The sequence below is a fragment of the Alligator mississippiensis genome, chromosome 4 (genome assembly GCF_030867095.1).
Source record: "Alligator mississippiensis isolate rAllMis1 chromosome 4, rAllMis1, whole genome shotgun sequence".
Classification (NCBI taxonomy): domain Eukaryota; kingdom Metazoa; phylum Chordata; order Crocodylia; family Alligatoridae; genus Alligator; species Alligator mississippiensis.
Window position 1 is genome coordinate 176439515 of NC_081827.1, and position 22901 is coordinate 176462415.

The 22901-nt window shown below is 45.0% G+C and overlaps 1 protein-coding gene across 21 annotated transcripts in view; it reads left to right on the top strand.

The window, feature by feature from the left end:
- MAP2 (microtubule associated protein 2) overlaps window positions 1-22901 on the top strand; it is a 388240-nt gene that overhangs the window by 126357 nt on the left and 238982 nt on the right. Inside the window, exon 1 of one of the 21 annotated variants that reach the window (XM_059727114.1) lies at window positions 1880-1944. The exons of the other annotated variants lie outside the window; for them this stretch is intronic. The gene's annotated coding sequence lies outside the window, so the exon portion shown is untranslated. Of the gene's footprint in view, window positions 1-1879; window positions 1945-22901 lie in introns of those variants that run through there. 21 annotated transcript variants of the gene reach the window in all.

A 22901-nucleotide genomic window follows, 5' to 3' on the forward strand; every position in this document is an offset into this window, starting at 1 on the left:
GTTAAAGTAACTAGAATTAATTAGAACATGGAGAGTTTGAGAAGACACCAGCTGCTGAGAGTAGTAGATACGCTGGAGGATAGGGCTAGGGTTCAGAGTGACATGGCCAGATTGGAGGATTGGGCCAAAAGGGATCTCATGAGGTTCAACAAGGAAAAGTGCAAAGTCCTGCACTTAGGACAGAACAGCCCCATGCACCAGGACAGACTGGGGGCTGACTGCCCGGGCAGCAGCTCTGCAGAAAAGGACTGGGGCGGGGGGGGGGGGGGGGTTACAGTGGACAATAAGCTGAATATGAGCCCACAGTGTGCCCTTGTTGCCAAGAAGGCTAACGGCTTACTGAGGTGCATTGGTAGGAGTGTTGCCAGCAGGTGAGGCCACATCTGGAATCCTATTAAGCACTGGTGAGGCCACATCTGGAGTACTGTGTCCAGCTTTTGGCCCCCCGCTACAGAAAGCATGTGGACAAATTGGAGAGAGTCTAGCAGAGGGCAACAAAAATGGTTTGGGGGCTGAGACACATGACTCCTGAGGACAGGCTGAGGGAACTGGGCTTCTTTAGTCTAGAGAAGAGAAGACTGAGAGGGGATTTAATAGCAGCCTTCAACTACCTGAAGAGAGGTTTAAAACAGGAGGGAGTTAGACTATTCTCAGTGGTGGCAGATGGCAGAACAAGGAGCAATGGTCTCAAGTTGCAGCAAAGGAAGTTTAGGTTAGATATCAGGAAGAATTTTCTCACTAGGAGGGTAGTAAAACACTGGAACAGGTTACCCAGAGAGGTGGTGGCATCTTCATCCTTGGAGGTTTTTAAGACCCAGCTAGACAAAGCCATGGCTGGGATGATCTAGTTGGGACTGGTCCTGTTTGATCAGGGAGTTGGACTAGATGACCTCCTGAGATCCCTTCCAACCCTCATTTTCTGTGATTCTAAGAGGGTAACTTTGGATTGACTTCAAGCTTTATACTAGTTATTGAAAATAGAAAATGAGACGATTCTATTTCTATATTTTTTCTGGCACAGCTTCAAGGTCAATAGCTGATCTGTCCAACTTTAAGCTAAATTTACAATGCAAGAAATGCATTTAATCAAGTGTTAGTTGTATGGCCAAACAAAATACTTTTCCTGAGAGTTGCAAATGCATTTTGACTACAGACTCTACTGTTTGGAGGAAAGGTGAATGGTTGGTTGCTAGAAATAATCCCAAAGAATGAAAAATATTTTAGAGACATTAGGTGTTGCACTCTGAATGCTATTGTTTACTGTAAGTGCAAATAATAGTTTTTGGCTCTGTGAGGGATTTCTTGACATGGAATTTGATCAGAAAAAGGAATTATTTTGAATTCCAACATGTTGCTGCATAAAACATGTTAAGTTCCTTCACAGCAGTGAATTTATTCATGAATGGAACGGTATGTACAAGGTATTGCAATGGAGGCCTGAAATATCTGAGGCTGGCCCTGCTTAGAGGCAGAATACTGGACTAGAGGGACTACTGGTTTGTTTCAGTCTGGCAATTCTATTATAAATATCTTTCATGATGCTCTAAATGAGCATATAATTCATAATAACAGAATTGCCAGCGATGAAAAAGTATCCAAATCTTGCAAGAGAAAGAACTTTGTAGCTGTTAAAAAATGTATAAGAATGAAATCATTATGTCCCAGCCCACAGAGGCTTTTTCATCCTAATTCTAGCACAAACATTTGGAGCTTTAAAATGGTGCAAGGTTTTTATTACTGGACATTTGTCTGTAAAACTGTAATTTCCCTTAAGAATCTGATCCAAACCTTAATATTTTCCTTAACTTCAAGCACTCATTTTTGTCCCTTGATGGAACATAACCTGAGTATTCCCTATTATTTTGCATGTCCCCCATGAAGGGAGAAGAATGGATAACACTGTCAAATCATTGAAGAAATACTAATGAAGAATTGTGTTGTAAGGTGAGCAGACTGTGGAGTGGAATATAGTCTGCAGAGAGTCTTGAACTGCTTGGAAACACTGAAGGTTTCATATCTTTGCTTGTCCTTGTGTGGGTGTTAGGCTGTTCGTGGAATATAGTATGAGGCCGTACTCATTTATTTCAGCTAACGAATAAACATCAGAGTCTGAGTGCATGAGGTCACTAAGATTCCCAGTAACTCTCAAAGGACAGCTAGAGCCATTGTCGAAGGCCCTATCTAGAATTATTGGCAACTGATTCTGAGCCTTTGGCTAACTATCCTCCAGATCACCAATAATTGCCTCCGTCAGTGCTTTGGTACCATGGAGCAGCTGCATCACATCCCTCGCTCATTGTTCCTTTTCCACTACAAGAAGAAAAGGATTCAAAAGATGTTTAAGATCCCTGGTCTATAAGGTCCTCTTAAATAAGACAGGATTCCTCACTTGACCATTATGGTCCCCTGTGCATCTGCAAGTCCTTCATAGGCAAGAAGGCAGGGCTATACCATGATAGAGGAGTTGGCTTGTGCCCCAGCTTGCTTTCCCACACACTAGTGGTGGAAAGGTGGAAAGTTTTCTGCAGGGCCTGACTTAGCAACACACTCAGTTTGCAAAGGGCCATGACGAGGAAGTCAGCAGAAGAGCTGTGTCTGCTGGCTGTATGTCTCTTGAGAATGCACCTCTGCTGAGGGAGTTTTCATCAGCCAGGTACAGTCAAAATGTGCTCCCTTTCTACTGCTCAGGGTCAGATTTAGTGCTGATATCTGTGCCTTGTGAGTATAAAATACTTTTGCTCTCAATGTGTTTCTTTTGTCCCTTTTTCTGTTGTGTAGCTCAGATTTCCCTCAGACTTTTCTTACCCTTCCTGAACACACAGAGAATTTAGCGTGAATTTAAAATGCTGTTTGTGTTCCCATTTATGCATACCATTTATAACATTTGCTTGTATGTGTTGACTTTTATTAGGATGCCAAGTACAATTTAATAATATGGAAATAAAATGCTCATGTTTTTATGAGCCTGAAACAAGGTACAATGTTTTATGTAAGCTGTAAAACCTGACATTGCATTTTCCATTGAATGGGCCTTATTTCTCCTTCTGCTTTTTGTGCTGACATAACTTGCTTGATGTCAGTGGAGTTGCTCTTGATCTGCACCTGGATAGGTGAGGAGAGAATAAGACCAATGTGAATTCACACCCTGAGTGTGCTGAGTCACTTGTTCAGCAAAAACGTGTGGAGGCGAGTACTTTCAGTGTAATCCAGAAGAGTATATTAGAGGATATGTCTCTGATGCATCAAATTCATGTCTGGATCTAGCTTCTGTTTAATACTATTCAGATCTAGGGATTTGCTTCGGTCCATTATAGAGACAGAAATCAATATTTTTAGTTGTAAGACCTTGAGTCTAATATACACTGACATGACAAAGTAATATGCCGGAGCTAGTTTTTTTCAGTTGTCACATTTCACATTTAATGACATGAGAAATTTACTTTAGATAATGAATGTCTGGAAAAAATGGTTGTCAAGATGCATAAGAGCAGAAGGGTTTTTTGGGGTTTTTTTTTTTTAATAGCTTGTTTTGTACTTTACTCAGTTTTCTAACTTCATGTTTCATTCATAATCTGCTACATTTACAGTCCTGACAGGCACCACATCTCAAATTCCATCCTTCTCTGTACTTCCCGCTTATTCTTGGGCCTGATTCCATGTAACTTGAGAGAGATTCTTCTCAGAATGCTACTGTTTTGTCTCTGGTGTCTTCTCAGAGTACTCTTCTTACATCAGTTCTTAGGCATCTCCCAGCCTAAGTCTGGCCCTTTCAATGTTCTCTGCTTCTCTGGCACGGTTTGAGCACAACTCGTTTTTGCCTGCCTGTCTTGCTGGGTCAGTTTCTTCTTCAAAGGAATGGCACTGTTGCCATAGTTGCTAATTTACTGCATGTAAAGAATGGAAGCCTTCAGAACAGAAACATCTATGTTGTACCATGTTCCACAGTAGCCATGGTCTGTGGGAAAACAAATACAAATTCCCTGGTTTACCTGATTATAATCAGGAATATGACTAATTGCTCAAGTACAGTGGGAGTCTAGTGTCAGTTTCCAAACCCAGGTGTTCAGACATCATGGGCCAGCCCTCCAAAGTTCTGAGACTGTCGTGTCTTTGATCCTTCGGGTTAGGCTGAAGCTTTTCTCTGCAACCACAAGGGCCAGAACCTTACTCATTCAGTCTCTGCCAGCAGCTGGAGCTTTCAGTGAAACACCAAATGTCATATCAGCAACATGACTGTTTGTATCCATGACTGCTGGCAACTGTCCACATTGGTGGTGGCCTCATTTCCTCGTAAGTATGGTGTGCAGATGGAGCACAGCGTCTTTATAGCACCTTAAGTTGGTATACTATGCGTGCATCCTTCTCCAAAACTGGCTGTCTCTACTGGCCGCTGTGGAAAGATGTGGAGCATGGCACACCCCTGCTTACACCTTTCAGCCTTCTTTTGGGGGGCTAGGATTTTAGGGCTTCGAGCAGGAAGTAATGCCAGGGTTTGGGGGAATACAGGCCAGGCTTTACATAAGTGTGTAAGACAGTGGTCCCCAAACCTTGGTTTGCAGACAGCATATTGCCATTAACACCCTATGGTGCTGTGCAGAGACACAGAAAATTAAAAAATTAAAAATGAGGTTGACAGGGAGAGTGAAGTATGATGCTGTCCACAGCTTGTTACTTGTTCAGTATTGCTACCAATGAGCCAGTGATGGTGGGGTTTACTGGTGTAAGGTGAGGGCAGGAAGGTTCTCCCTTCTCAAGCTCATTGATATTAATGTGGTTTATCTGTGGAAATGTACCCTACCTGGTAAGTCCCTTTCAGGCACTCTTGTTCCAGAGAGCTTGTAATCTGAGAGCAGATAAGGAGAACAGAGGTTGAAGAAAGGGGATGGGAACAACACTGGCAAAACTGGGCCTGATCACAACTCGTTTGATATTAATGGACTCCAGTGTGTTTTATGTCACAATGCATGGTTTATTTACAAATTTACTTGTATCTGGAACTTGCTTCCAGAAACTATTAAAATAAGCCATAAACCTCAGCACCCCCTGACAGCAAAACCAACTTCTTTGAGCCAAAATAATACCATGCTTAAAGAAAAACAGAAATCCAAATGGAATGATACTAGCTAAATGAAACAGAATGTAGTCCATCCTGCCTGAAGGAACAGGAGAGAGGTGAGAGTTGAAGGAAGCTGAAGGGTGTGTGTGGGGGTGGGATATCTTTACTTTTATTTGGAGGTGCTACCATGGTGACAGAGCCCAGATAACAACCTAGAATAAAAGGTGGAACTAATATATAATTGAAATGTGTACTGAAACCAGAGGATCTAAGATGGCAGTTAGCAGGTATTCAGATGTACAACACTGAGCCTGCTGCTATCATTAATTAATGCTTGTGTACTTTGAGACTTGGCTGGGCTTTTGTTCACTTCTGATTTCAGAGTGTTAGGTGACTTTCATCTTATATGTATATATTTATTTTACAACCAGCTCAATGACAGCTGCCAACATCTGATCCCAATCAATGCTTTTAATGCATTATATGTAAGAGATGTTACGGTACATAATACGCTATTTGTTAGCGATATTCTTTTCATAAAGCCAGTCCGAGTTCTCTTTGAAACAGCAGTATAAAATAAGCATGTAGTTAGGTGAGGTAGGATGTTTTCACAAGAAAATGTGATCAAGACCTTCAATCAGCAAAGCCTGTAAGCATGTGCTTAACATTAAGCTTAAGAGTCGAGATTGAGAAGGTTGGACTTGCACAAATGCTTACATTTAAGCAGGTGCTTAAAAACTTTGCTCATGTGGTGTTTAGGAGTTTCATCCTAAAGGAGTTCTGTGTTTCTGTGAACTTGTATTGAAGTCAGTTGGTTAGGAGGGTGGTTAGTCTAACAGCCAAGTGCAGCAATTCGTAGGGACAAGTCAAAAGAAAAAAAGAAAAAAGATTGCCATTTTAGTCTTCAGTGTTTTACCATTGAAACACTGTTTGTAGAAGGGATTCCGCCCTATGTTCTAAAACCTATTTTGGGGAGATGTGGTGGTTGAAAAATGCAACATTGCTGTTCCATGCAGGTGGCTAAATGGACAGAATTCCCAAGGTCATGGCTAGCTACTAGTCTTTTTAAAACAGTCTCTGCCTGTGGAATAGGTGTTGATATCTGTAACAGGGTTCCCCTCCAGGAGTGGCCGTAATTCCCTTGGAGCCTACTCCGCCTTTACTCACACTGCTCTCTGTGAGCAGTCACCCCTTCTTTTGCCCACCACGCCTTGGTGTATCTAGCTTTTTAGATGAGGGAGGCTGCCCCAGGCTTCCCAAGCCTGATCTTGTCTTCAGGGCTAATTGCGTGGCTCCATCCATCCCTACACTATACCTCATGCCTCACAAGTGTTATCACTCACTAATATCCATTTAACCTCCAGTGTGTCCTACTCCTCCCAGGCACTTCACCTCTCTTGGCTACTCCTGGGCACAGCCTTCCTGCCTGGAGTCACACGCTCTGCCCCTTCCAGGCCTCTCAGTCCCTCTCTCTTGGCTCCCAGACCTGCTGGTCCCACTCACAGTCCCTCTCTGGGCTCCTGGATCCTTAGGGACCTCCTCCACCCCTTAGTCCCTTCCCCAACCTCCAGAGGTTACCCCTGGCTCAGACATTAGGCAGGAGTCCTGCTGCCAGGAGCTTCTCTCACTGTGTCTCCCAGGGCTAGACTATCTGACTGGTTCATGCTCTGGGTTTATATGCCTCCAGCCCAGCAGGTGACTCCCCAATCAGTCCCTGCCACACCTGCAGGCTGTTTTTTTGAGTGGCCTCTCCTCTTATAGTGACAGGCACATGCCAAGCACCTTGTTATAACATCCAGGAAGAGGTTTCTTTCCTAGTTGTTTTTCTTTATAATCCATCCCCTGTTTCAGTTCTGACAGGTAATAACCACTCAGGAGTTTTTCAGTTTTGGTGTTCTTACAGGTCTTAGGGGTATTCTTCAGTTTAATGTTCTATTAACATTTAAAACACAGGTGCAGCTTTAAAAACCTTCATAAAAAGAGGGCAGCTTTTATATGTTCTCTGTTTCTGGATCCTACAAACTATGCAGAAGAAAATAATATTAAATAGACATTGGGAGAACTATAGCTAACACCTCTTGAACCAGTCACCTCTGTGGACAAGTTGGTGGTTTTATCAGGTGAATGGTTGAATACTATGTTGCTTTCTTGACATTTACTACTTATTTTGATTGTTATTCTGGGACCTTCTTCTTTGCAAAAGACTGATGCTCCTAAAATTGATCTCCCCCCCCCCCCCATTTCCCCAATAAATTCCTTCCAGCCCCAAAATATAAGATTAAATAATAAAGCTAAAAACCCTACCAAAGAATAATGTTTATCTTCAAAAGGTAGAAATGTCAGAATCTCCAGAAAATCCACTATGGACTTTTCTGTGATGATAGATTTTACATGGTGATGAGCAGTTTAATAGTGGTGTCCAACAGGGCTGTGGGAAATGGCTGTGTTTCAGTTCAGTTTTGAATTTGGCCATTTCAGAGGACAGTGATTAATTTTGATGTTTTGGATCACTGTTCTGTTTCATTTCGGCCGAATCTCCTCTGAATCTGTTTCGAAGCCCCATCAGGCAGGGCTGCAGGGCCCCAGCAGGGAGCAGGATGGGACCATGGGTGGCTTGTCTGGGGGAGGGGGAGGGCTGCTGCCCTCCATGCAGGAGAGGAGACCCCCACATGGATATCTGATCCCTGTGGAGCCAGGTTGCATGGCAGGGACCTGGCTCCACAGAGAGCAGAGATCCGTGCCAGGCTCTCTTCCCCACCGCTGCCCACCCTGTGCAGCTCTGGATCTCTGCTCCTTGCACAGTTAGGTCACCTGACAGGGACCAGCACTACCCTGCCACACAACCTGGCTCCACAGGGAGCAGAGATCTGTGCTGGGGTCTCCTCGCCACCTCTGCCCACCTCATGCAGTCCTGCGTCACTGGGGCAGTGGGGGGCAGGCAGCAGCGGTGAAGAGACCACCGGTGCAGATCTCCGTTCCCTGTGGAGCTGAGTCATGCAGCAGGGCAGCAGCGTACAGCTGTTTCCCTGCAAGCCCAGCTCCAAAACTCAAAAAATTTCCAAAACATCTCTGAAACATTTCTGAAAAGTTTCAGATACCTCGTTTAATTTCGGAGATGTTTCTGAGCTGTTTCAATTCGGATTAGGTGTTTTGGGCACCAAAATGGCCTGAAACACCTCTGAAATGAAACGTCTGCCAAAATTTTGCACAGCCCTAATGTCCAATGGAATTGCAATCTATATTGGTGATCTTCAGCAAGGATGCCACAGGACCTTGGAGTACCTTGAGATCCTTTCAAGGGTGCTACTCAGTGCCACACATTGTTAGCATTGTTAAGTTTACAAACAAGTTTCAGAAGATAAACCCAGAGATTTCAAATAGAACCCCATAGTTGTGGTCTTTCTGCATTCCTTACAACAGAGAAGCTGCTGTATTATTTTTCTTCAATCAAAAAAGAGTGAAAACGAAGATGTGGCATTTTCTGAGGTGCGGCTGAGAGTCTATCAAGGGGTGCCTCAAGTCTAAAATGGTTGAGAACCATTGAGCTGTATGAATATATACGCACAAACAGTAAGCTATGGAAAAGAACACTTATTTGAGAAAAAAATTAAACACTGAAAGAATCCAGAGGCCTCATTCTCCATTGCACTGTATCTTGTTCATCAGTTTATGTCTCTGCAAAGTGGGCATAAAGGCTGCTTACAGATGTTAAAAAAACCCAAAATAAAAACACCCTTTACTGGAAGCAGCAGAGCGTTAGTTTTACCTGGCTCTGCAGTGTCTGTATAGATTGGGTGCTTAAGCGGGGCTTTATTGGTGCTTTTATCTAATAGCAGATAAAAGCACCAAAAAAACCCCATTACAGTGCCCGATCTATACTGAAGTTGTGTGTGCCGGGTCCAGCTAACACAGTGCTTCTTCTGGGCATGTGCTGGGCTCAGCGTGGGGGCATGCCAAGTTTAAAACAAAGCACTGTTTTGTTTTGTTTGTTTTTAACATTCTTAAGCAGCCAAAATGCAAGGACTTGGTAGTATTTTGCAATCATGTTATCCTTAGACTGTGCATGTGTAAACTGTTGCGCAAGGTGTAAGAAAAATTGCTTCTGGTGTCTAGTACAAAGTACACCAGTTTTGGCTGTCTTGAACTAGCTCGTTAGTATACTTGTGGCCACACACATCACCATCCTCCACTGCTACAGTTGTCTCCCAAACTGTCAGTGTCTGAAGAAAGGGAAATAATTGAGGTATAGCAATTCCCTAGAAATGGCCCTTGCAAAATAGATCTGAGATGCTTTGGCTAATAAGCATGGAATTGCTTAGCGATACTCATCCTATTTTGTGGCTAACAGGGAACTTCAGTCTCTAGGTCCATCGTTATGGCACAGGTTAGCTAAAAATTAGACGTTCATCCCCACAAATTGATAGTACAGACAAGCCTGATGTGGAGAAATCACACCTAAAGGCAATGCTGTAGTGGGAGAGGGGTGGGTTAGGAGAAAGTACCATAGCCAAGGGTAATATCTGCAAAGTAATCAAGAAAGGTTTTACACGTGCATGTGAGTGAATGCTTTGTCTTAACTTCATCCCAATAATATAGTTGATCCAATAAAAATTATTGTTCCAAAAAATCCTTGACTCTTACATTTGTTTCATAACAAGAATTAAGCTTAGAGGTTGGTGCTTAGTCTTAACATAACTGAGCAAATCCCTGTGGCTCTCCACTCCCCAACACTCTTTATGTCTGTCCAATTAATTCAGGAAAGAAAGCCTTTGTGTGGATAAAAAGTTTCAGTTTCACTGCAGTTTCTTGGGTTTAGAGGGAAAAAAAGTCATGGTGGACCAGGCAAATGGATGGAAATTTTCATGAATGCTTTAATTCAAATTATATGCATTTTCTTTTCATATTTTTTTCCAAGTCATATCACATTTCTCTTGAACTTGATTAGTTTCTAATATCCAGAGGAATATCCAAGGAAAAAATACTCCCTTCCCCTCCCTCCCACTCCTCCCCATGCTATTCAACTGATTTCTGTGTTCACAGAACTAAAAGAGATAATTGTTTCCCCTCTAACCCTGCTGGAAAACAGACCTCATTAAACTCTTTGCTGGGAGGCGGGGCAGAGGGGATACCAGCATGGTAAATGAGTTCTCTGTCATAACTTTCAAGTAGATTATGTAACATGTCACTCTTACCGCTAGAGTTATGAGAGGAAAGGACCTGCTAACAGCTTTTCAAGTGACCTTAATTTCAGTAGCTATGAATGTCCTGAAATTTAGGAGTTGTACTAGAACAATAAAGTGATCATGTATATCCATTAACTGACTCACTCCAGCATTATGCCACTTTTATGCTGCCTTAACTCCATTACTTTCAGTTGAGTTATACCAGCATAAAACTGGCTTAACAGTGGTAAATCCGACTGTGGAATTGTGGAGGAGCACTGTGCCTGAGGTTAAAAAATTGTGTTTCATAATTTCATAGTTGTTAGGGGCTGGAAGGGACCTTACACATCATCAGGTCCTGCCCCCCTGCACTTGGACAGGAAAGACTGCTGGGGTCAGATGACCCCAGAAAGATGGGCATCAAGACACTTTTTGAAGATTACCAGGGTGGGTGACTATACCACCTCTGGGATTTACTAGAGCTCTGCTGTTGGGGAAAGAAAAGCCCCAAGGCTTTGGGTTTCTGCCTGGGGACTCTTAGTCAGACTCATTCATTCCAGGCAGTTCTGATCGCAGTCAGTCGTGCTTCTGTATTAAGCCCTGCATTGGGGTGAGTGGGACTGCCCTGCACGCACCTCATTCATTCCAAATTTTGTTTTGCTGATTTTTAAATTTGGGAACTGGATTAGGGAACTGGATAGATTGAGGTTGGGGAAAAATTGTTTGGGAAATAGAACTTGTGTTGTTATAAGTTATAGGTAGTGCTTTTCCGAAGCATCCTCACTTTTCTAGCCTTCTTTTAGCTCCCAGCTTCATCTTCCTACTGGTATGCAGAAGGTCTGCTTGTCTGGGAGTACTGCTGAATTAAAATGTAATATACACACCATAAAGCACTACATCTTAGAGAACAGCAGAATAGAACCTAGCAACAAGGCTATATAACTGATGGGCCCATCAGTGAGAGAGGTAATGCTCAAGAAATATAAAATGTGAAGTGGGGATGGTGATTCACCTGCAAATCACACAAATAAAGAGGCAACAGCAACTGTACTGAGAGGTGTCACTTCTAATGGGGAACTTGTTTAGTTCAGGCAGCTTGAAAAGGTTTGACCTTGATTCCCCAGTGTCTTAGTCATGTTCCAGTGCATACACTTATGCACATGTTCTGCCTTGCCTTTCCCGTGTGCGTTTAGTTCTTTTATTCATTTAGGTCATGATCTTCCTGCCGGGGAAGGTACTCAACAGAGGTGAGGAAACTCCATGGGAGGATGCTTTCATGATTTCCTTCATAGCATTCCAGCAAGTGGGTGGTGTTTACAATGCATGGGTTTGGCAGGCTGTAAGACCAGTCAAACTTCTGATGTCCTGAGATGAGTGAGGCATTCCCATAAGTCTAGAGTCACCCTGTGACGTGTTGGTTCACCCTTCTGAGGCCCTTATTTTTTGGATCCTTCTTTTTTGCTCCTCCTACCCTAGCCTGTTCCCTTACAGTACAGTCCCTTACAGTACAGGCCTTTTACAGTGGTCTTCCAATTCTGGGTTTCAGACAAAAATATTACTATATTTAATGATCATGCTTTTCTTTAGATCAGTAAAGAAGGCACTCTTTGATGCTCATTCTCTGCTCTGGGCACTCAAGCCTAAATGGCAATTTACTGTGGACACCACTCAGATCCCTCAAGGGTTTAAACCATCCCTTTGGTTAAAGGCCTGGGTGGGGAAAGATAGTCTTTGTAGTATGCCAGGAAGGAAAACAAAGCTGCGTTCCTGGGGAGCCAAGGAGGAGTGAATTCCAAAGACTCCTTCCAATTTATAAAGAGAGTGTGCTGGCTCGTAACACCTCTGAGGATCTCAACTGTCATAGCATGGCAGGTAGAAAGCAACAGAGCGCTGTGAAAGTAGTTAAACCAAACTGTGTCTAATAGTAGCTTTGGTTATGTCTGCTGTTGTGTTCATATTAGCATCCGAGCAATTGATTGCTTAAATCAGAGCTTTTATTCTGCACTGTCAGCTTTATCCTCTGCCACTTGGAGCCACTTGCCTTAGCTAATTAAATCACCAGCCACTCCTAAGTTAGAAGCCAGATTTTCTAGTGTGAATAACAAATTCATCCCCTTGTATTTAGTTTTGGTTCTGTCAAACAACAATTTTTACCTCTAGGTTTGGGGGAGAGTGGTGTGCTTGATTTGAAAGCTACTGCAGTCATTTACATGAGCCTGCTTTTCCTTGTAATATGGTCGTGCTGCTATGTGTCATGCAGGGGGCTTATTCTGGCAGACATGTAAATGAATGAATAAATTATTAGCATCGAGATCTTTGTCTTTGTGTAAAACAAGAACACAGCTATTTGTCCTGTAGAACAAACCTAGTTAGACTCCAGCATTAAATCTCTCATGTGGAGTGCAATCCTATGGAGATACAAAAGGTTGAATTGCCAATGGGAAAAATTTATATTTTGTTTATACAGATTTACTATGAGGATTTGGAAGACCAGTTACCACTAGGGGTAAATGAACAGATTCTAAATTGGAATTCGAAATGTATTTTCAGATACAGTTACTAATGAAGATATCAAAGATTTTTCAGATCCTACTGAATCATTATTTTGTTTCCGTATGTGTATTGATAATATGTCCTCTCATACTCAAGATTTGGCATGGCAGAAAAATTACATAGAAAATCTTGTTATGACTTTAGCAGGGTAATTGCTTTGCTCTATTCTCTGGTGCAGAGACTCAGCTGAGCTAAATGGGTACAACTCCCTTGACTCTATTGTGACCATTTTTTATCAGTTGAGAGTCTAGGTGTCTTCGTTCTGGTATAATTCTTATTTTCAGTCTGCAACTTTGAGAACAGTGTGTTTGTGATGTTTAGCACGCTGGGATAATTGTCAAGGTGAATCCAGTCATGTAAATGTCACACATAAGGAAAAGGTGAAAAGGGGGCTACTAAAACAAAGTGGATTGCATTTATAGTGACTGCACTTGAGTAATTCAGTGTTCGACCTCACTTTGTGATATCAGGTATTGAAGAATTAAAGGCCTCATCATCCAGCATTTTTACTGGTCCTGCTTGTAAGAATCTATCTTCCTGAAAAACTGGTTTTGAGTTGTTTTATCCCTGTGGTAACAATGTAAGATACACATGGTGTGATAGTATGCATAATACATCATATTTGCCAGTCCACTCACCAAATTTGTTTTCAGTTGTTTTATCAATGAATGTAGACCTTGCAATTCCCACTTTCACGTTCAGCATGCACTTGTGGTTTCTATCTATTCCACACTTCAAACACAGATGGGGAGAGTCGAGAAAGAAAACAATAAACCATGAATGACTGATTAACAGGGTTGTGTTTCTGTCAGTGATTCATGGTGGCATGAGAAAGTGTGCCAATGAGCTTTGAGTGCTTCATAAAACACTAGATTGGAGGTGATTCAGACATTGTAACCAATAAACCACATGATCTAACTCTGGGCTCTCTTAAATGTTTCTTGCACATCATTATTAAGTTTACTACATCTTTAAATCAAGTACTGATGCTTGATATTTCTAGTCTAGAACTCAGTAAGATTGTGTTTGTATTGCAATGTTTATATGTAATAGTAACTTTTCTATTATTATTTGTTTTGGATGGGGTTCTCAGACACTGTGGTGATGGTTAGCACTATAAAACCATGCAATAAAGCACATTTCTCCCAAGAAAGAAAGTAGTACAATACAGTATAAAGTAGTCCAATGCATAATTGTATGTTAATAGGCGCCCACATATGTTAATAGGCCCCCAGTTTTGGTATATAACTGTAGAAAATGCAAAGAAAGGCATTGCCTCTTTTACAATAGACGTGGAAGAATAAGTTGAGTTCAGTGCCAAAACATCTGGGGTAGGTGTATTGTACCAGATAGCTGAGTAATGTTACTCCATAGTGGATGGTTCAAAGAAAGGATAATACAAGACACTTTGGAAGTTCACCTTTAGCTAATATGGAAGGTGCCCATTTTTATTTATTTTTTGTTGTGTTTTTAAGAGCAGAAGGATCAGGCTTCCAATCCTGCCTTGCCAGTGTGTGGGATGCCCGTGGTAACTGTGTCTCTTGCCTGTGGTTGCTGATTCATTAAAATTGATGCTTGACTGAATATAAAGTCCCATAAACCTCAAATATAATTTACTAGCTTTTTGGATATGAGCAAATGGAACATGTCTCCACATGGAAAGGTGTGTGTTTCCAGGGGCATAAAAAGCAATGACAAATATTTGTGCCACTTATTGGTTCCTCAGGGCATGCCCCTGCACATGAGCTCCTGCACGTGCCAAATTGTCCCGGGCAGGGTAGGGGGGCTGGGGCCAGCACCTGTGCTGGCTGTAGCAGCTTTACCTGGGATCTTGGGGGCCTCCTGGGGCAGCAGCAGCACTGATCCATCATCATGGAGTCTGGCTGGCAGCCAAAGCATGGCTGTGGATGCCCAGGCTCTGTTTCTGGTAGCACATGCTGCTTCCTCATGCACTGCAGCACTTTTTGTGGTGGGATTTTGGGGGTTTTTTTGGTTTTGGGGTTTTTTTTTAAATACCAGAACATCCCAGTATCAAATTTTGGCACTGCACTGCAAATTTGCAGCATGGCACACAGTTACATGTTGACTGCATGCAGTTTGTGGCACCAGAAACAGGTTTGAGGCACCGCAAACTACACATGTGCACTTGTCTAGACATGCCTGTAAAGGTATTCTCTAGTGGCTGACCACAATAGGTGTGTTCAGGTGAGCGCAGGCATTTGTTTCCTTGGGGACAAGTAGCAGTGGCATGCTTTGTGCTGCTGCTACTTGTCCGCAGGGAACGTCCGTGCCATGAATGCTGTAGCACATGGCAGATTACCCCAGGTCAAGTAGGGGAGGTGCTGGCCCCAGCAGCCTTATGTGGGGTCCTGGGGGCCTCCTGGGGCTGCAGCCATGGCAGGAAGCCTGGCCAGTAGCTGCAGTGTGGTTCCAGGCAGCCAGGCTCCGGTTTGGGGCGGTGCACACTTCGGTGCACACTTCGGTGCGCATATGCGACTCTGCTTTTTTTCAGCCCAGGTTTTTTTGACCCTGGAATCTCCCAGGGTAACTCTCCCCCCCCAACCCCCCAGCAAGGTAGTAGCGTGGGGAACGCTGTAGATGGTTTTGTGGCAACACATACCGCACTTCCACGCTCGTCTGAATGCAGTCAATGAGGGTATAGGACCTGCTGCTGCTGACATTACTGTTGAAACAGTTTAATAGATTTTAAGGCTGAAAGGGACCATCATTTTGAGCCTGTGTATGACACCATTGATAGCCTTTCATTAGGACTAATGTATTTAATTCAGAAAGCTGTCTAGCCTTGTTTTGCTCTTTAGATCAAGTAGGAAAAGTGTGCTTTTTAGAACCAAAAGACTCGAATTCTGCACTGCATCCCTGAAGATGTGTATGATTTAAATGGTGGTTTTGTCTGTCATCAGCAGCACACGGCTCTTTACAGTAAGTAAACTCTGACATTCATATGGGAATTGGGAAGAAGGCTGGACTGCATAACTGAGGACATAAATTGATGACCGCTGGGTCATATTAAAACATGTTGACTCTAGGGCTAGGTACAGATATTCAGAAAACCTGAGGTGAAATCAATCTGAGTTGCATGGTTTTCTGTAAATGGTGTAGTTTAGGTAGTGAACAGAAAACGCATTTACCCTTTGGTAGTTGGGGGTCAAATTTTAGACCAGGTTCTGTGTGTGCTGAACTTCTGTTCTGTTATGGGTATAGACTGGTTTCCAATCACTTACACCAGTACAAGTGTAATAACTGTACCTGGCCTAGAAGTTGTATTTTCATTCGGTGGGATTCCCATTAGGAAAGGTTATTCTGTTCTTTCAGAAGCTTCAATTCAGTTTAAATTCAGATTCACTTCAGTTTAAATCTGAATAGAGAACACCACAAAGATGGATGCTGTATATTATGATTTTATTTTGTCAATTAAATAAGTACAGATTGCTTACATTTTTATTTATTTATTGTTAAATGAGGCCCTGTCTTGTCTAGATGGAACACAGAGAAACTTTATACTCTGCTATGCTTAAATTTCTCAGTAACTTGGTTGCTAAAAATGGGTCCCTTTAAAATGAGATGCTCTATTAGAGAGCTGCAAGGTACAAGTAACTCGCATTGACTTTATGGGGAGTTATTTGTACCCTACAGTTGAATATTAGGGCTCATGAGTTGCACTTTTCAGTAAACCAGAGTATTCTTGTCCTGTGTGTTTCTGGAAGAAAGAAGATCTTTCAGGATTGATTCTACATTAGACCTTTCTGTGAACAGAAAGCTTTTCCTATTAAATAAAAATACAACTTTTCATTCATTTCAGCATTGTATTTAATTAAAACAGTCAAATACTCCAGAGATGATGTCCATAATGGAAAAAATACAGTATTTATAGAAAAGTTGGTTCCTGAACTGAATGAGGTACTTACTGAGCACTGAAATACCCCCTTTTTATGGTAAATCATTCAGCATTTCAAGCCAAGTGAGGCTGATGGCAGCATACATCACCAGTTAGGTATTTCCTGAATATTTTCACAAAATGCTAAAAATAATACAATAATAATAAAAAAGGACTCAATTTAGACTAAGTGACTTGTGATTTCAGTTAGAAGTCTAAGCCAGGCCTATATAACTTCAGATGACTAGCCCTGGTTTTGCTTGAGTCCTTCAGTCCAAGTTCAAAGTAGCCTGTGTAGCAATGTTAATTTCCTGTTTCCTTTATGTAGATCAGCAGTTCCCAAACTCTGAAAGATTGCGCACTACCAATTTAAAATGATACAACCTTAAGTACCACCAGCAATTTTTCAGTTCACTGTTAAGTACCACCAGCAAATTTTTATCATATAAAGTAATTATAATAAATCTGTTAATATGTACCACTGACAGGTTGTCTGTGTACTACTGATGGTAGGTGTACCACAGTTTGGGAACTGCTGATATAGATGCATAATCCACATCACTATTTAGTGGTATCTAAAAGCATTCAGATCTACTTCTCTGCTATTTTCTCAGTGAAAAGGAAAATAAAATCCTTCAGCAAATAATAATTGAGTGGGAGGGAGCACCTGAGATAAAGGCCGGGTACAGACATTACACTTTTACCAGTATAAGTGATTGGAAACCTGTCTATAACTGTAACAGAAAAGAAGTTTGACGCACAAAACCAGTCAATGCCCATAACTGAACAGAAGTTCAGCACACATAGATTTGTTTAAAAATGGTGGAACCTGGTCTAAGATTTGACCCCCAACCAAGGGGCAAAATTTATTCTGTTCAATTCCAATGTAAACTACACAGGCATGTCCACACATGCAAGCACATGCACTTGCAGTAACTCAAATAGAAGCAGTGCAAATTTGAGTCGGGGCTGTTTGCTTCAGCGCATGTGCTGGGGCATGCACTTTGTTGTGGAGCAAATTGTGCCACTTGGGGCAAAATAACCCTGCCTGGCTCCTCCCAGCTCTTCAGCCAGGGGGAGCTACAAGGGGTACGGCCCCTCAATGGGGGACAAATGGCCCCCGCAGCAGCTACCACCCCCACTGAAAGACCCACATGCCCCACCCCAGCCCCCCAATTGCTGCCCCATCTGGCCCCATCCCCCATCAGCTGCTGCAGCCCCCCAGTGCCTTCCCCACCCAGCCTCACCCCCCAACTTGCACCCCCAGGCCCCACAGCTGCCCCCACAACCCCAGGCACCATCACTTAAAGAAAAAAAGAAAAAGAACATAAAAAAATGGGGAAAAAAGGCTCTGCTTACCTTAGAAGCAGGGTGGGGGGGCTCTAGGGCCTCCTGGCAGAGCCCCCGGGGCAGCACAGGACAGCGGGGGGGCAGCAGGGCCCAGGCTGGGGCCGCTGGGGCTGTCACCCTGCCCCGCACTGTGCGAGCGGGGCCCCAGGCGGCCAGACACAGCCAGACAGCAGTTGGTAAGTGCCAGGGTATTTTTTTTGTTTGTTTCTTTAAACTATGGGGCGGGGGGGGGCAGGGATGGGGCGGGGTTTGGGAGGAAGGAGCTAGCCAGGGCAGGGGCCAGGGGGTTCAGGGGGGCTGGCAGGGGGAAGGGCCAGCTGTGACAGGTGTCCGGGGATTCGGGTGGGTGGTGGGGGGAGGGGTCAACCGTGGCAGGAGCTGCAGGGCTGGCAGGGGCTGGCGGAGGGAGGGGCCTGCTGCGGCAGGGGTTGGGGGCTTGTGGGGGCTGGCAGGCGTCCCCCCCATGGTCCCCTCCCCCCTCCTCCAGCCCCCCCGACCTCTTACTCATCAGCACCAGAGTAAGAGGCACACGCGCGCTCATCTGGACGCACCCCACTGCTTAAAGAAAACTGCATAACTTAGATTGATTCTTTTTGTCTGAGGCTTTGAGACAAAAGGATTGATTGAGGCTTTTTGTGTATACCTAGCCCTAGAGTACAAACTAAATATGATGTAGACCAGGGGTCAGCAAGCTTTTTTAATGGCAGGCCAGCACTTGCAATCTAGTCACAACTGTAGGCTGCAGATTTCATGTTCCTTCTTCAGCCATCCCTGCTCTGAGTGGAGGGCTGCTCTCTTGCTCCAGTAAATAAGCACTGAAAAGCATGGTGATCAACAGTTTGGACCATGTAAGTCTGCATCAAAGGTATACAGATATGGCCACAGGATGGGGTGGGGTTGGGGTGCTGTGGGTGACAGAGCAGCCCTCTGCACAAAGCATGACTGGAGGGGCAGCAGAGGGTTGGCTGGCTGTTAGGAAAAGGTGGAACAGATCTGACCTTCACTGGTCTGAGACAATCTTCACAGGCAGGGTCCAGCCTGTAGGCCATAGATCGGTGACTTCTGATTGTAGACACAAGAAAACTAGACAGGATCCTGCAGATCAGTGATTCCAAAAAGGTGAGCTGGAGCATGCTAATGTGCGGTGAGAGGGGTGAAAGTGTGCTGCTAAAAATGGGTTGGATTAGACCTTGATTATGCTGGGCCCCGCATGTAGGATTAAGCCCATGACGGGACCCAGCCCATGGTGATTGAAGTATGCTGGCAATTTTAATCCAGAAAAAAGTGCGCCCCCAGTATCAAAAGTTTGGGAAACACTGCTACAGATGAATGTCAGCGATATGGGGGAAGCAACAAGAGCTTTTCAAAGATTACTGAACCCCACAGAGAGTACTTTGGAAACAAAAGCGTGTTAAGAGTGAGGGTTTGGGCTTGTAGCCGCGTTGGTCAGGCTGAATTCGATATCTTCCATGTTGCAGGGGTTTGGGATGTAGCTGTGTTGTTAAGAGTGAGGACCTTAAATGCTGGTAGAGCTATGCTATTAGTTAGTCCTGGATTTTGCATATGAAACAGTTACCCTGAAGAGACAAACTTTATATATATTTTACACTGAAATGAAGTAACAGTTTCATGGTAATTGATACTGTTTTGTAACACATCAGTTCCAGTTTCTGCCTTGTTAAACACTTTAAAGCTGTTTCAGTGCTCTCAGCTTCCCTTCTAGCACCAGTGGGAACTCTGAACTACGGGTTTATTCATCTTTACAACCCCAGTTGGGAATGTTGAATTGTTCCAAATTTCACATTTTGCTTGAGCAGTATCTGGGTCTCCATGCCAAGATTGAAAAAGCAGTTGTGGACAAAATCTTGTCATCCAGTTTGCAAACTATGTGACCGTGTGTGTGTGTGTGTGTGTGTGTGTGTTAGCTTTCATATAATTATCCATTTAAGAAGGAAAAAACCTCTTAAAGTAAAGCTTGATTGTAAGGAATATTTTGTCTATGTAGATTTTGGTTGGGTTTTTTTTTTTTGGCGGGGGGGGGGGGGTGTTATTGTCTCCAAAAGTCTTTTTGACTTGGCGTTTGATTAATTGTTCTGATGTGATAGGGCTTGATTTAATGCTTAATGAAAACAATTGGGCTAGGTATAGAAATTCAAAAAGCCCAAGGCAGAATTGATCTATGTTACATGACTTTCTATGAGAGGTATCATTTAGATTAGTAACAAACAGAATATACATTCACCCTCTGCTGGGAGGGGGAGGCACATTGGCTGTCTATCTTGGACCGCGTTCCATCATTTTAAAACCACTCTATGTGTGCCCAACTTCTTTTCTGTTACAGGTTTAGACGGGTTTCCAATTACCGGAGGGAGGGGGAAATAACCCCCCTCCCTGCCCCCTTGCCTCTGGCCATGCCCCCGCCCATACTTCAGTCACCGTGGGCTGGGTCCTGTCATGGGCCTAATCCTACATGCGGGACCCAGCATAATCAAGGTCTAATCCAGCCCATTTTTAGCAGCACACTTTCACCCCTCTCACCACACATTAGGGGGGAGTGACCATGATGAGGGCAGCAGTCCCTCTCATGGTCTTCCGGAGCACAAGCCTTTTCTCTGCAGGGAGCTGCTCTGCAGGTGGGGGAGGGATTGGGGCGGTCAGAGCTGCTGCAGACTGCACAGGGTGAGCGGTGGTGTACTGGGGGGGGTCACCCCTCCAAGCCCCAGTACTGACACTTGCCCCATACAGTCTGTGGCAGCTCTGACTGCCCAACCGCCACTCCTGCTCCTGCCCGCACTCTGGAAAACCATGAGAGGAGCTGCTGCCCCCATCACAGTCGCTCACCCCTGACCATTCCAGCGGCAGGGGTGGGAGCCAGAGGCCAGCTGGCATGGTCCCCTTAGGTGAGGGGGGAGGGAGGGAGTTATTTCCCCCTCCCTCTGGTGTCTGACAGAGGGGACAGGGAGGGGGCTTATCCCACCTCTGACCCCATGCAGGAAATGATTGGCGGCAGCAGCCAAGGCAGGCAGTCCCTGACTGCTGTCCTGAGGGGGTGAAGGGGGAATAAATCCCCTCCCTGCCCCCTCTGCCTCAGGGAGCTGTGCCAGCTGGTGTCTGGCCATGCCCCCACCTCTGCTGGTGCTGCAGTGAGGGGGGAGTGCCAGGCGGATCCTGGCTCAGGTCTATAGTACAGGGAGGGAGATTTAAACCCTCTCCCTGGCCATTTCGCTTCAGGCTATTGCTGGGGCTGATGATGCACCCTCCCTTTGCCCCCTCCCCCCTGCCAGCACAGCTTCCCTGCAGCTGAGGGCATGCTCTAATGCCCCCCAGCTCCCATCCTGAGCAACAACAGACATGTGCCTGCATTTCCTCAGTCCTGAGGGAATGTCTGTTCACTTGCAAATTGATTCAATCTAGGCAGGTTAGACTAGCCTGCAAAGATTGAATCAATTCAGGATCCAGCTTTTTGAATGTCTGTCCTTAGCCTTAATGATCATTATGGCTAGGGACAGAAGTTGCACATAAACTGGCATACATGATCATAAACTAGTTTAACCTGTAACAGACCAGAAGTTCAGTGTGCACATAAACCGCTTTCAAAATGGTCAAACCCAGTTTAAGATAAACCTGGATGAAGGCAGTATCAGACTTAATTGATTTAGGTCAAACCAGTTTATCAAACTTCTGTCCCAGATCCCTCCTGATCCAAGTTAACTCATAGCCCCCCAGCATCCCAGGATGCTTTGCAGCTCTGAGCTATGCTGTCTGCTCCAGCAGAGCAAGGCTGGCCCAACCCCCCTGCTGTCACAGGACCGAGGCAGTAAAGCCTCTTCCCTAACCTCTGTCAACACAGTGGGGCGGGGGTGAGGGGGCAGGGAAACAGCCCTCCAGCACCCCCTAGCCAGGTCTGCACAGCACAAGGGAAGGGAAAGGACCCTCTGTGCGGCTTATTGTCCCCTGCCTCCTCCCCCTAAGCCCACAGGCACTGGAGCTGGGCTGGGATCCCTTAGCCCTGCCCCCTTGCCAGCTGCCTTTGCCTTTGAGGGCCTGGGGGTGGGGGGCAGGGGAACACACCCAGCCAGCCTAGCACTGGAATCCCAGCTGAAGTCTACATGGCACTGAAGGAAAAGTCCTTTTTGCTGGGCTTTTCACCTCCCTGCAGCCTAGACAGTGTGACTGGGATCCCTTAGCTATGTCCCCTTGCCAGCTGCTATTGCCTCTGCAGAGCAGGGAACACACCTGGCAGGTCCAGCACTGGCCCCAGCTAGGGTCTGCATGGCCTGGGGGGCTTTTCTCCTGCCTGCAGCCTAGAGAGCAGGGCTGAAATTTTTTAGCCCTTCCCCCTTGCCAGCTTCCCTTGCCTCCAGAAGGTGTGCGGGGGTGGGGAAGGGGGAGCCCCTGAGGGACCATGCTGACTGGTAGGAAGGGGGAATCTTCCACCTACACCAGGGCCAGGGCTCGGGGGATCTTACCCTGCTCAGGGAACTGCGCAGTCCTGGGCTGGAGGGACTGGTCCTCCCGCACTGTGGGAGAGGGGCCAAGCCCCTGTGGGACCATAGGGACACATGTGAGGGGGCAAATCCCCACTCTGCACTGGGGGGCAGGGCTTGGGGGGACCTGGCCAGGGTGAGGAACCCTCACTGCAGCACAGGGATCAGGCAAGCACAGGGCTGGAGGGACTGGTCCCCCCGGGGGAAGACAGCAGGGGGTTGGTGTCATGTACTGGACAGCCAATCAAGGATCAGCCCAACTTGGCTGCATTTGGGTGCCCTTGGTAGTGGCCAGTAGGCTGTGAAGCATGCCTCTAGTACCCCCCAGCTTCTGGTGTGGGCCATTGCAAGGGTCTAGCTGCCTTTCTGGTTTCGAAAGTGAACATTGGTTTACTTTA